Source organism: Miniopterus schreibersii, assembly GCF_964146895.1.
Source record: "Miniopterus schreibersii genome assembly, chromosome: 12".
Taxonomy (NCBI): domain Eukaryota; kingdom Metazoa; phylum Chordata; class Mammalia; order Chiroptera; family Miniopteridae; genus Miniopterus; species Miniopterus schreibersii.
In genome coordinates this window covers 23,081,123-23,085,951 of record NC_138112.1, presented here as the reverse complement: position 1 = coordinate 23,085,951, position 4,829 = coordinate 23,081,123, and the positions used below count along the sequence as shown (strand labels likewise).

General features: G+C 41.3%; 1 pseudogene across 1 annotated transcript; it reads right to left on the bottom strand.

Moving 5' to 3' along the window:
• Positions 1-1,427: 1,427 nt before the first annotated feature.
• Positions 1,428-2,444, bottom strand: LOC308564838 (immunoglobulin-binding protein 1 pseudogene; annotated as a pseudogene). Its single transcript has one exon. The product of its transcript is annotated as an immunoglobulin-binding protein 1 pseudogene (transcript).
• Positions 2,445-4,829: the final 2,385 nt, after the last annotated feature.

Genomic DNA, 4,829 nt, shown 5'->3' with positions numbered 1-4,829 from the left:
TCTACTGAAATAGGTTGCCCCTCTGAGTTGGCAAAAATGTAAGTAAAGGTCTTAACTTTCATAGCATAATGAGAACTGTGCCTCCCTTGTGTCTGGTGTCCAAAGCATATGGCTTTCACATTAGCTAGGAACATGGAATAGCTGCACCATGGGTAGTTGTTAGAGAGTTCAATCGTGAGTTGTCTGTGAGCCAGCACCTGCCAAGGGCTGGCTTAAGACATCTGATATTTGAAAAAGACAGTCTAACGGACCTTCCAAATACTCTTTTTCCTAGATTCTCCAGGCTTGGCACATTTTAAGTTAGATCATCAAGAAGCAATGTACTTGAACCAAATTATCTCTGTTCTCCATAGAAATGCCTTCGCTGACTAATGATACAAAGTTTTGCCCTGAGCAAAACTGAGGGTTGATACAGAAACTGTCTCATCAGTGTTTCTGTTGTTTTTGTAAAGCTGTAGCTAGGCGGTGTCCACTATGCTTGCTAACATCAGTTTTTAAAAAGGCCCACAGAAATTCACTTTACTTACCTTGATTCCAAGTAAAGATGTGTTTCTGTGTGTAAATGTGCAAGCTCCCTTTTATCTGTAGTGAACATTAGGTAACTAATGAGGTTTCCTTTTAAATGTCAGGAAACTCAGAGCTAAATCCATACATCCCTTAAAAATTAACTCACCTACCTTTATGGCACTATGTCTTTTTGGTGGTTTTTTTAAGATAGCATTTCTTCTGTTCTAGTCATCAACTACCCATTTAACTTGGAAGCCACTTATCTTTTGCAAATTTTAGAAGCACACAGCGGAATAGAAAAGGAAGCAAAATTCGCTGAACATTTACTTTGTTCCAAGTAGTTTACATGTATAACCTTAGGTGTTACTCAATAAGGTGTTATTCAGTAACACCAGCTTCTGTTCTAAAGATGAGGTTCAGGTATATCAAATAGCATAATCTATGCTACAAAGATGGTAAGAGTCACAGCTTATATTTGAACCCCATGTTCTCTGGTTTTGTCCAAAGCACATGCTCCTATCTATGACTCTACTATATATCTATTAAACATTAATTTTTACTTTTTTCTGCCCAGGCTCATCATGTAATAGATGGGACTTTCATTATTTGTTTAGGAGAATTCATCCAGCCATTGATTTATATATAGCCTTTCTCAGTACTCTTTTCTTTCCACTTACGAAACTGGAATACATCATGATGAGCATGATAATGCCAAAACAGGATCGCTGGTTCATCATCTAGGTACAAAAACACACTTAATTGCTTGACACTTTATTGAACACAAAGCAAGATTGAGCATCTTTGCCTTCGTGGTACAGAGCAGAAGCAGGAACTCAGGTAGGGGGAGACAGCACAGCTTTCCTTAGAGGGGAAGATGTGCCCCCCGTCACAGTCCCGTAGACCTGTCTGGTCGTGGAAGCCTAACCCATGTTCTGTCGGTTGCCGTAGCCCCTGGGATGGGTGTCCTTCCACGCATCCCACTCCTGTGCTTGGCGGGCTGTTTGCTCACCATCCCGTTCCTCCTGTTGTTCCGTTTCCTCAACTGTTCTCTTGACCTCTGGTGTTGTCTTGGCTATGCCCTGGTCTGGTAACGCTCCACATTTCTCATGCTGATCATACCAGTCGCTCACCGTCATCGATGCCAGACTTGGATACCCAGCTCCAAACACTCTGGTTTGGGCGGCATTCCGAGTGAGAATGAAGGGTTTCCTCGAAGGCCTGTCCAGAACAGATGAGCGCGAAGTTGACGCCTCTTTTGAAGGGCCCTTTTGTCTCAGGATCTTTATCTCCTGGTCAATGCTCTCAATCTCTTCCAAGCTGATAACAATCCACCTGCGAAGCTGAAGGAGGTAATATTCACGAACATGCTCATCGTCTGCTTGACCACTTTCCACAGCTGGTTTCATTGCAGACAACCTCTGCTCCACCTCCTTCCTCTGCTTGTATCTCTCTATTTTAACCTGTCTTTGTGATGCCACAGAAATGAGGCTAGGACTGGCCATGGGGGGGCTGGCAGTGTTATTTTCAGCCAGGCTGTTCTTGGTTTGGGGTAACTCGAATTCTGCCACATGATAGACTTGGCACTGAGTCAAGTAGTTTAAAAAGTGTTCTCGAGCCCACTCTAAATGATCTAGACGCTTGCTGGGGTTGACTTGTTTCATGGCGAGTGCGCCTTGAAGTGCCGGCACCATAAGGTACTTCAGGTCACTGGAAGCAATCTCTTCCAAATCTTCATTTTGGCTGAACAAGTAGAGCTGTGATACCATGTTGGCCACCTTCTCAAGGTGTTTTAGCCCCTGCGATACCTTCTTTTGGATTATTTCGGAGGTGGTGGGTTCAGCCGTTTCTTCCACTTCATCCAGAAGTTGCTCACTGTTTTCAAACAGCTCTGGGAGCCGGGGCAGTACGTCTTCTTCTTCAGCTGCTGCCATCTTGGGGAAGGGATAAACATTTATTTTTATATTAAGAATTATATTGAGCTTGATTAAATAATTAAGTAAATACCTATTCCCCTTGCAGTATTATTGTGTGGGTAAAATAAAAGACATGAATGAACTTTGAAAGAATTTTAAAATATAAAAATGTTATGTTTCATTATCTCTCACTCCGTTATACTGATCATTGCAAGATTTGAATTACTATATTAAAATCGAATGATTGTATGTGAGTGTGTAATTATAAATCTTGAGTGTTCCACTATTCACTCGATTAGTGCTCAACAATGATCTTTAATCAACTGGAAAGCTGGAAAGGGCTTTGATAAAAGCCCCTCAAATGTGAAATACTTCACTGAAGTTCATCAACAAATGACATTCTAAATTAAATTTCAGTTCATAAAATCCCTATTCTGACGAAATCATTCTACCGCACATATAGCAGCTCCTTGCAAGCCCTACGGAACCATGCCTTTGAAAATCCTACAGTGGTCCTCTGACCTGCAAACAGGTATTTCCAGGGAAGATAGAGAAACGATTCCTTTCCTGTGTCCCAAGGAAGAGCAAAGGGCTTTATAAAATGATCGACTGACTCTAAACAGACAGGAACAGTCCCTTCCCTCTTCATCCCAGCCTGGATCCTCAGCCAGTATTAAAGTGCAACCTCATCATGCTTGATCCTATTTCATTAATGTATCTCTCTCTCTTCTCATTCCAGCTCTCTATTTATTCTTCCAGAAAATGACTTTTGTTATTTCAACTCTTGACATTAATTATATTTTTCATTTTTCCCTACTCCCTTTGTTTTGTAAAAAAACATTTTAAAACATACTGCATTAGGAACCATGAATATTTTTCTAAGCATCAACTGCAAGTATCACACAATGAAAACATCACTGTAATGAAAAAAATCTGGTGCTGCTTCATTATTAAGGGGTATACAACTTAGGATGGACATCACAGGCCTGGGTGCTATGTAAAGCTTAATTCCTTTTAGGACATTTAGCAAACTGTAGACAAAATATTTTATCTATTTTATTTTTAACTTAATGAATTGCAATGATATTCTAGCTCAAGCCCTGCCTATACTTTACCATCACTTGTTTATTTTTAACTGTATTTCCAGAAGTCCTTAGCCATTGGCCACATCAGATATCATGTGCTGAGAAATTTCATGCAAGCTCCTGGTGCTCTATAAATTGTAAATACAAATAATAATATGTGACCCTTAAACCAGGATAGTTAAGACAGTTCCAGGCAGTCACTGACACGCTATTAGAGAAGTGGTGGAAATAAAAGTTGGAGTTGCAAAGATGAAAAACACCACCTTTTTCTGAAAGCAACATCTCTGATTCAAAAGACCAGCAAGGAGGAAACCGCCTACTGAGCAAGCTGAGCATGTCTGGGAAACTTCACAGCCCCCTTAAAACCACTGCAAACACAGAAAAAGTAGAAGAAAAATAAAGAAGCATGTGCATATACTTGTCTGGTTCCATTGTCAGGAAGCAGAGCCTGAGGCAGAGCCTTGGATGCAATCTGTAAGGGAGAGAAGGGAGCAGAATGGGGGAGAGGGAGCCAAGCAAGGACATGGTATCATGTGAAGTCTAGTGTGGGTGTGATGCATGGGGAATAGGCAGGACTCTAGAGTAAGAGTCAATGGGCTTTTTCTGTAAACGGCCAGTTAGTCTTTCTTGCAACTACTAAACCCTGCCATGTAGCATGCAAACAGCCACAGCCGATAAAATAAATGAGCCTCGTTTGTTCCAATAAAACTTTATTTACAAAAAAGTCAGTGAGACAGATTTGGAGCAGGGACCACGGTTTGCTGACTGCTTCTCTAGCGTATAAATCATATCACAGAGTAGTGTGCCCTACCCCAGAGGTGAGGAGTTTGGCCTTTTGTATCCTGTATCAATCAGAATCACTTGGGGCTTCTACAAAACACAGATTTCTGGGCCCCAGCCCTAAGGTGTCTGATTCGCTAGTTCTGGAGTAGAATCTGAGAATCTTCATTAGTAGCAAGTTTCCAAGTGAAATCAATGCTACATTTTTGGAAACCACTCTTTTTGATCACTGAGCTCAGATGATTCTCCGGAGGTGGGGCAGCTGTGAGCACTTTGCCGCCAGCACAGCAGCTAGGGGCCTGATGTATTTGCCTGGTAAGGAATATTTCAGCTCGGCACCAACAGTGTCCAGTATAATACTTCAACAAGTTTGCAGTATGGAAAGATACATTTTAAAAACGTACCTCTGAGTAAGGAAATGTTTATTCATGCCACATTCTCTTTTTGATGAGGCTACTCAGTCTTAAAACATTGTTGCCTAGCCTATTCTGATCCAACTATCTTCACCCTGAGTTATAGCCTTCTGAGTATCTCAGTCATGTTC